The 10,374-nt window shown below is 44.3% G+C and overlaps 1 pseudogene; it reads left to right on the forward strand.

Moving 5' to 3' along the window:
* The first annotated feature begins 1,449 nt into the window (after positions 1-1,449).
* Positions 1,450-1,963, forward strand: LOC134810276 (small ubiquitin-related modifier 2-like; annotated as a pseudogene).
* Positions 1,964-10,374: the final 8,411 nt, after the last annotated feature.

Consider the following 10,374-nt stretch of genomic DNA (forward strand, 5'->3'; position numbering starts at 1 on the left):
AGCCACCGTGCCCGGCCTGTATGTGTATATATATATATTTTTTTCAAAGAACTAGCTTTTGGATTTATTGAGAAATTGTACTATTGCTTTCTCTGCCGCTCTTGGTGCTGCTTGTATGCTCGTTCTGAGAGGTGGCAGCGTGCTGGCAGCCTCGCAGCCCTCGCTCTCTCTAGGCGCCGCCTCCTCGGCCTTGGCGCCCGCTCTCGCGGCGCTTCAGGAGCCCCTTCAGCCCGCCGCTGCACTGTGGGAGCCCTTTTCTGGGCTGGCCAAGACCGAAGCCGGCTGCCTCGGTTTGCGGGGAGGTGTGGAGGGAGAGGCGTGGAGGGAGAGGCGCGGGTGGGAACCGGGGCTGCGCGCGGCGCTTGCGGGCCGGCGCGAGTTCCGGATAGGCGTGGGCTCGGCGGGCCCCGCCCGTCGCAGCTGCTGGCCGGCCCTGCCGGCCTGGGCAGTGAGGGGCTTAGCACCTGGGCCAGCAGCTGCGGTGCTCGATTTCTCGCGGGGCTTTAGCTGCCTCCCTGACGATCGCCGCCCCCTGCTCCACGGCGCCCAGTCCCATAGACCGCCCAAGGGCTGAGGAGTGCGGGCGCACGGCTCCGGACAGGCAGGGAACTCCACTTGCGCCCCCGGTGCAGGATCCACTGGGTGAAGCCAGCGGGGCTCCTGAGTCTGGTGGGGACTTGGAGAATCTTTATGTCTAGCTAAGGGACTGTAAATACACCAATCAGCACTCTGTATCTAGCTCAAGGTTTGTAAACACACCAATCAGCACCCTGTGTCTAGCTCAGGGTTTGTGAATGCACCAATGGGCACTCTGTATCTAGTTAATCTGTTGGGGACTTGGAGAATCTTTATGTCTAGCTAAGGGATTGTGAATGCACCAATCGGCGGTTTGTATCTAGCTCAGGGTTTGTAAATACACCAGTCCACACTCTGTATCTAGCTAATCTAGTGGGGACCTGTAGAAGTTTTGTGTCTAGCTCAGGGATTGTAAATGCACCAATCAGCACCCTGTCAAAACGGACCAATCAGCTGTCTGTAAAACAGACCAATCGGCTCTCTGTAAAATGGACCAATCAGCAGGATGTGGGCGAGGCCAGATAAGAGAATAAAAGCAGGCTGCCCGAGCCAGCAGTGGTAACGGGGTAGGGGCTGATTGTATACTATGGAAGCTTGTGTTGTTTTTGCTTTGTGTTATAAATCTTGTTATTTACTGTTTGGGTCCACACTGGTTTTGTGAACTGTAACAGTCACTGTGAAGATCTGTAGTTTTACTTCTGAAGCCATCCTAGACCACGAACCCACCGGGAGGAACAGATAACTCCAGACAGGCCGCCTTAGGAGCTGTAAAGCTCACCGCGAAAACATGCAGCTTCACTCCTGAGCCAGTGAGACCACGAACCCACCAGAAAGAAGAAACCCCGAACATATCAGAACATCAGAAGGAACAAACTCTGGACATGCTGCCCTTAAGAACTGTAATACTGCTAGGGTGTGTGGTTTCATTCTTGAAGTCGGTGAGACCAAGAACTCAAAAATGTCAGACACAATCCGGTGCAGACTTGATACCTGTTTTATGAAGGGGCAGCTGAGGAGACTGGCGTTTCCCATGGCCTACGAAAAGCCCTAGGAAGGAGTCGAGACTGAGAACAATAATCATATTAATTTGAAGGGGGCGGGGTGGTTCTGGGGTGCACTTTAAGAGGTATGCACCACTTAGTAAACTAGTTAAAGCCTATTGTGAATGACAGGGATTGTCAATGAGGCAGGTCAGATTCTGATTTGATGGGCAACCCATCAATGAAATAGATAACACCTACACAGTTGGAGGATGCAGATACAATCGATATGCTCCAACAGCAGACAGAAGGTGTTTGCTGAAAAGAGAACCTGGTTCTTCACTCCAGAACTGTTAACTTTAAAGACCAAGATTACATTCGCAATTAGAAAACCGATTTGGTTCCACCACATCGTGAGTACTATAATATAGCTTTTTCTATTCTTTCATTTCCCCCTTCCCCATTTCTTTATTGTACATAAAGTAACTGGTGTATGTGCACAAGCATATTGCTTTTTTTTTTTTTTAACCAAGCAGCCAATGGTATGTTTCGATTGACATCAAGTGGAGACGGGATGGGGAAAAATACTGATGCTGTGAAAATACCCCATTTTCTCCATTAGTGGCATGCTCAGTCGGCTCTTACGTTTATATTCCAGTAAGTTATTTTGCTCTCACTGTTTTAACAACAACAACAACAAAAATCCTTGCATACCTTGTTCAGTTGGAGAATTTTAATGTTTTTCATTTATCATTGTAAAACCAAGGACAATTTTATACTTTTTTGTACGTAGCTGTTACGTGTAGGGCAATCTGTCTTTAGGGATAAATTACTCTAAAACAAAAAAGAATCCTAGTTTTCCCTTCAAGTTAAGCATCTTGTTTAAACTCCTTGTTTTAAATGAAAAAAAGTACTATCATTCTGGTTTCTAATTTTTGAATTTTTGATGGCTGTCTCATTTATTTTCTTTGTTTTGCTTTTGTAGATAATCCTACAGGAAATACGCTTGACTTGCATTGCTCTATTCTAGTGCTCATATTTCTGTAAGGTAGATTTCTAAAAGGATTAAGGATTCACAAGGCTCAGATATTCTGAATTTGGGTGGATGCTGCCTAATTATCCTTCGAAAAATGTCTAAGCCTATACTTCCACAAATGACTGAACCTGTTTTTCTCCAAACCCCGTCAACTATGGATAACACCTCTCTTAGTCATTTTTCCAGTCTGATGTGCAAAAACATGACATGGCCTATTTAAGTGCATAAAATTGATCAAGAGTGAGGACAGTCTATTGAATAGAAAAGATAAGTTCTCATGGTTAGTAAGAATAAAATGAGCGAGGATATTAAACATGGAAGAGTATATAGGCCTGTGAAAAGAGGGAAAATGAAGAAACCAGGAGAATTGTGGAATTTTTTGAGTGCGAGAAGAAGGGGGGCCTCTGTTTGCAGGAAAATAGAATAGGAATAATACAAAAAAATTTTTAATTAAAAAATAGAGAAGGGAGCCAGAGTAAGTGGGAATTTGATGAGGTTTAGTTGAGGTTTCAGTTAATGTCCTACGTGTGCACAACTTCAGACTGGCCAGGCATTGGGTCTGCACTTCATGTCAATGATAAGATGATGTAATAGAGTAAGTCTTAACGGGGAGGGTAAGATCAGCGATCAGGTTGGTGGGCTCCACCTTGCAGGGAGGTCAGGAGGAGGTATGGGATGAGTGGTGGGTGACACAGCCAAGGGTCAAATTCTAAGGGAAGAAATTGCGTTAGGCACAGAAGGCCTAAACTGACGGGTGCTCAGGAGCGTCTGTGGCTGTTCCCTCTGGATTCATTGTTTCCAGGGCTAAAAAAGGAAGGAGCAGCAGAAGCAACTCAATGTTTTTTTATATTTGTTTGTACCAACACTATATTTTACAAATATTTACGTTTGTCTTTCATAATAGCCTTCTATTGCTGACTGGACCAAAGCCAAACTCAGCCTCCCTCCCTGACCTTTCTGCATGATGTCACCCTTTCTAGCATCTACCCACGGCACTCTTGTTGGCTTCCTTCCTCTCGTATGTCAGTCATTTTCTTCACACACTCGACTTATTTTCAGTTTTTTAATCTCATGCTATCCCTACCCAAAGCAATGCTTTCTCTTGGCCCCAATCTCATATTTCACAAGTAAAATCCAATCCTAATCTAAAATAGTCTTTCCTTTTGCCAGAATATCATGGGCGATGTACTTCTATGAGCATATATCTCAGAGCTGCTCCACAGTCTTCTATTAGTATAAAGCGGAGAAGGCTGAACAGATTACTTTAAGGCCCTCAGCTCTGAAGTTGGGTTTGGAGCCTGTGGTGTTCTAAGCTTTGGAAATTCCTCCACCTACTGGTTGCTTAAAATCCTGTCTGTTCACATTATATAATGAGGTTCGCAGTTGTTTTATGAGATCGGCCTATTCTTAAGAGTAACACGGGCCTCTTGTGAATGATGACACATTTCTAAGTCATTTCGAATTCCTAAAAATTAAAAATGTGCTATAAAGAAAATATTTTCTTATAATAGAAAATGTTTTCAAGCAGATGACAAATTTCTTAATGCTTTTGAACAACCATTAGGGGGCAGAAAATCATTACACAGTATAGCAATTCAATCCACGTTAGGCTGGAGAAGAGAAAGCCTATTTTATGTGTATTTCCAAAAGTTAGTACCAAAATCAAGTTATTTTTCAGTGTAATCATTGATTTGGTGCTTGGGTATCTTATTTACAAAAGAAGCCTTCCGTAGTGGCTTTATTTTTTACAACTGGCTTCCTATCAATGTATCAAATCAGATGAACCTTACTCTGAAGGAAACACTTTAGAGACCGATGTGACATCTTGGGGCAGGTTTGCCATATATGACTAGTAAGAATAGTTGAAATATGTTGATAAACTAAAAGTAAGTTTATCTCACTAAAAATTAGAGAAATTCATAACAAAACAATAGATTTATGGCTGCCCAAGTTTCAGGAACTCTTTTCAGTCACCCTATCAAACCATGGGTTCAAGTGTGGTTAAAAATAGTTCGCTACTTCTTTAACAGCTTCTCTTCCCAAGAAAAAAAAAACTTAAAGATTAGAATGCAATTATTTCTACTTCTCACTTCCATTCCCCCATCAGCCAGCCTTTCACCTCTCACCCCATGAAACTTCCCGATGAATGCCACCCATGACTTCCTAATGGCCGAATCCAGGTTCTCTAATTAGGATTATAAACAAGCACTTGCTAATTTAAGAGAAATTTATTAAAAGTATATCACAAGCTGGATACAGTGGCTCACGCCTGTAATCCCAACACTGGGAGGCTGAGGTGGGTGGATCGCTTAAGTCCGGGAGGTCGACACCAAACTGGCCAAAATGGAGAAACTCCGTCTCTACAAAAACACACACAAAAATATAGCCAGGCATAGTGGCACTTACCTGTAATCCCAGACACTTGAGAGGCTGAGGTGGGAGGATCACCGGAGCCTGGGGAGGTCAAAGTTGCAGTGAGCCATGATCATGCCACTGCACTCCAACCTGGGAAGCAGAGCGAGACCCCATCTCAAAAAATAAAATAATAGGCCAGGCGTGGTGGCTCAAATCCCAGCACTTTGTGAGGCCAAGGCGGGCGGATCACGAGGTCAGGAGTTCGAGACCATCCTGGCCAACATGGTGAAACCCGTCTCTACTAAAAATACAAAAATTAGCCAGACGTGGCAGGCGCCTGTGATCCCAGCTACTTGGGAGGCTGAGGCAGGAGAATCGCTTGAAACTGGAAGGCAGCGGTTGCAGTGAGCAGAGGTTGTGCCACTGCACTTCAGCCTGGGCAACAAGAGTGAAACTCTGCCTCAAAATCAATCAATCAATCACAGCTCCTGAAATTAAAGGAAGAAGCATAGGTAGCAAGAGTTAATCAACACTCTTATCAGATAAGGGCCCTCTGCTGGCACTACATTTATTCCATCCTTGGATCACTTGGCTCAAGTTTCCAAGTCCTCATAAGTCAGTCCAATCTGCTGAGCTCGGGCCACATACCCACCTGGTGGCTTGGAGTGAGCAGTGCAGAATGCCCTGAGAGTCTTAGCACAGGTGCACACATTGGGGGAAGAGTTATTAAGTGGAAATTCTCTCTCTCCAAAAGAAGGGGGAAAAAAAGAGGTAGTGTGGTCAAAAGAGAAAATGTCCACCACAGTTTTCATCCTTCCTGATTTCTTTATGGTTTTCACACCAGATGTAACTCCTGTGATGGTTAATTCTATGTGTCAACATGACTGGCCAAGGGGCACCCAGATTAAACGTTGTGTCTGAGTGTGTCTGCGAGGGTGTTTCCAGATGAGGTTAGCATTTGAATTTGTGAATTCAGTAAAGCAGGTTGGCCTCCTCAATGTGTGTGGGCATCATCCAATCTGTTGGGAGCCTGAACAGAACAAGAAGTGGAGGAAGGAGGAATTCTTCCATTTTTTGTTTCCTGCTTGCCTGCTTGAGCTGGTACATTGGTCTTCTGACCTTGGACTGGGAACCACACCCATATATATACACATATACATACACACACACACCCATATATATATACATATACGTACACACGCACACCCATATATATACACATATACGTACGCACACCCATATATATACACGTATACATACACACGCACACCCATATATATACACATATACATACGCACACCCATATATATACACATATACATACACACGCACACCCATATATATACACATATACATACGCACACCCATATATACACATATACATACGCATACCCATATATACACATATACATACACACGCACACCCATATATATACACATATACACGTGCACACCCATATATACACATATACATACACACACACACCCATATATATACACATATACATACACACGCACACCCATATATATACATACACACACACACACACACACACACACACAGTATTGGTTCTGGTTCTCTGGAAAACCCTAACATGACTCCTTTCTTATGGAAAGTCTCTCTTCCCACTCAATCCTACTTTCCTACCGACCTCACTAACTATTCCTTCTCCATCTCTGTTTTTTTTTTCTCTGTTCTTGGCTTTCTTTTCTTGTTTCATTGTTTTCCATCTACTTGTCATTTCAAGGACCATCTGTATGCCTATGACTCTCTCAATCTATATTTTTTTATTTTAAAACTTTTTTTGCTTTTGCTTTTTTTCTCTTTATTTCTGAATGATCAATCTGTATCTTTACAGATGCAACATATTCAACAGCTGGTGTCCCTTGGATGGCCCACCAGCACCCCACTGCCCCACTTCCACCCTCTTGCTCTCCCTTCCTCTGCCTTCTTCATTTCCATGAACGGCATCACAATCCACTCACCCAGTCATCCAAGCCACAGACTCTCTCCAAATACATTCAGTCATCAAATTCTGCAGACTGAGGCATGGTGAGGCAGTTCACCCCTGTAATTCTAGCATTTTGGAAGGCTGAGGTGGGTGGGTCGCTTGAGCCTAGGACTTTGAGACCAGCCTGGGCAAAATAGGGAGACCCTGACTCTTAAAAAAAGAAAACAGTCTGCAGATTGTGCTTCCTTAATTTCACTCAAATGTCTCTTCTCCTTTATATTCCCATTGCTATTGTCTTGCTTCAAGTTCTCTTCATCTTATCTAGGGTGTAGTCTCCCAACCGGAGTCCACATCTTCAATTTTACACCATTCCAATCCATCTTCCACACCGTTCCCAGAGAGATATTTCTGAAAAAACAAATATGACCAGATTTATCTTCCTCATTAAAGCCCTTTATAACTTCTGCTGTCTACAGGATAAAGTGCAAACTCCCTCACATGGGACCAAAGCCCTATATAAACCAACCCCTCCCTACTTTTCCAGATTTGTCTCTATTCAGATCTGCCTCACACCGTATCAGCTTGGCTATTTCCGTGAACTTTGCCCATGTTGCCCTTCCCCTGAAATCGGCTTCCCTCCGATGTTCTCTCTCTCTCTTTTTTTTTTTTTTAAATTAGAGATGGGGTCTTGCTCTGTCACCCAGGCCGGAGTGTAGTGGTGTGACCATAGCTCACTGTAACTTCAGACTCCTGGGTTCAAGCAATCCACCTGCCTCTGCTTCTCAAGTAGCTAGGACTACAGCTATGTACCACTCCACTAGCTAATTTGTTAAAAAATTTTCATAGAGATGGGGTCATGCTATGTTGCCCTGACTAGTCTCTAGCTCCTGGGCTCAAGCAATCTTCCTGCCTCAGCCTCCCAAAGCTCTGGAATTACAGGTGTGAGCCACCACACCTAGCCACCTACCATGTTCTTTTTTGTTGTTGTTGAGACGGAGTCTCACTCTGTTACCCAGGCTGGAGTGCAGCGGCGCGATCTCGGCTCACTGCAAGCTCCGCCTCCCGGGTTCATGCCATTCTCCTGCCTCAGCCTCCCGAGTAGCTGGGACTACAGGCACCTGCCACCATGCTCGGCTAATTTTTTTGTATTTTTAGTAGAGACGGGGTTTCACCGTGTTAGCCAGGATGGTCTCGATGATCTGACCTCGTGATCCGCCTGCCTCGGCCTCCCAAAGTGCTGGGATTACAGGCGTGAGCCACCGTGCCTGGCCCATGTTCTTATAATACTTTTAAGACTCAACTCAAAGCCACCTCCTCTCTAAAGCCTTTCCCAGTTGTCACCTCTGTCTCTCAAAGGTAGAACTGACCACTCCCTCCTTTGGGTTCACACTTGACCCCCGTACCTGTTTACCTGGCAGTCTCTCCCATCTAGTCTGTCATACTCTCAACAACCAAAATGGTGTTTCACTCATCTTTGCATTCCCAATACCTGTCATAGTATCCAGCACTTAAAATGCTTAGTAAATGAGTACAGAAGTGAATTTGTGACTAGAGTGGGTAGAGAAAGTCTACACACTCAGCCGAGGAAACTCAGGGAAAACAGAGTCACTCTGTTTAGAACCAGCTGGGGCTATCTTGAGCCACAGTGTACGCCAGTGACTCTCCACTCTGCTTGCACAGTAGAATTGCCTGGAGGGTATTTAGAAAATATGGATAGTGGGGTCCTAAAAAAAGCCAGTTAAATCAGAATCTTTAGGGGTGGGCCTAGACATGGGTGTTTTTTAGAGACTCCTCCAAGATTCTAGTGTGCAGTCAGAATCAAGAACCACTGGTGCAGAGCATTCCTGAAATGACTGCAGACAGACTACAGGGGAATGAGAGCAGACTCCTACGGTGCGGCTGAGCAGAATGCCCAGGTGGCAAATAGCTCCTCCTCCAAGGGAAAAGCATGAGCATCACTGGTCTATGACACAGGCACAGCCTTGTAATCAATGATGAGGAATGCCTTCAAGAGCGACGCCAGATGGTAGCACTTGAATATTTTATGACTCAGCTCCAAGGAAGTTTGTTGAGAGGAAATACAGGTTGAGCATTCCTAGTCTGAAAAATCTGAAATTAAAAATGCTCCAAAATCCAAAACTTTTTTAGCACTGACATGGCACAAAAGTGGGAAATTCCACACGTGTCCTCATGTGACAGGTCACAGTTAAAACGCAGGTGTACAACACACAGTTGATTCAGAGTGCTTCCTCACCCCTAGACGACCCACATCCTGGTCTTTCAACTGCTTCTGATGTTTCTTCTCACCTAAAAAAAAAAAAATACAAAAATACAGGGTACAGTGTGCAGTAGCCTTTTTTTTTTTTTTTTGAGACAAGTTTTTGCTCTGTCACCCAGGCTGGAATGCAGCAGCACTATCACGGCTCACTACAGCCTCGAACTCCTGGGCCCAAGAGATCCTCCCACCTTAGCCTCCAGAGTAGCTGAGACTACAGGTGTGGCCACCATGCCCGGCTAATTTTTTAAATATTTTGTAGAGACAGGGCCTCGCTATGTTGCTCAAGCTGGTCTCAAACTCCTGACCTCAGGTGATCCGCCCACCTCGGCCTCCCAAAGTGCTGGGATTACAGGCACGAGCCACCACGCCCAGCCATGCAATAACCTTTTAATCAAAACAGCATTGTAGTGGATACTAAAAGCCTACCATCGTTTGTTGTTGTTTCCAGCTATTCAGGTATTCTGATAGTGCTACTGTGCTGCTTACTTAACCTTTACTCATTATTTTTTTCACTAAAATTTTTCCCGTTTTTTCATTTTTCATTAACAGCATGTCATATTTTTTACTATTACATACTTATGTTTGAATTAAGTATAAAAAAAGATTGCTCATCAGTAGCACATAAATTCAGTCAGGAATGATGGTGATGCCAAACAACTACAGACTGTCCACATGGGTGGCTAACATAGTGACACTTATGCTTTCTGATGGATCAGTGTACTCAAGCTTTCTTTCAGGCACAACATTATGCAAAATATTACATAAAATTGTCTTCAGGCTATGTTAATAAGGTTATATAAAACATAAATGAGTCGGGTGTGGTGGCTCACGGCTGTAATCCCAGAACGTTGGGAGGCTGAGGTGGGCGGGTCACCTGAGGTCAGGAGTTCGAGATTAGCCTGGCCAACATGGTGAAACCCCGTCTCTAATAAAAATACAAAAATTAGCTGGGTGTGATGGCGCATGCCTGCAGTCCCAGCTACTCGGGAGGCTGAGGCAGGAGAATCGCTTGAACCCGGGAGGTGGAGGTTGCAGAGAGCCAAGATTGTGCCATTGCACTCCAGCCTGGATGACAAGAGCGAGACTCCATCTCAAAAAATATATATATAAATAAAAATAAATGAATTTCATGTTTAGACTTGAGTTCCATCCCCAAGATATCTCGTTACATATATGCAAATATTCCAGGATCCAAAA

Source organism: Pan troglodytes, chromosome 5 (assembly GCF_028858775.2).
Source record: "Pan troglodytes isolate AG18354 chromosome 5, NHGRI_mPanTro3-v2.0_pri, whole genome shotgun sequence".
NCBI classification, from domain to species: Eukaryota; Metazoa; Chordata; class Mammalia; order Primates; family Hominidae; genus Pan; species Pan troglodytes.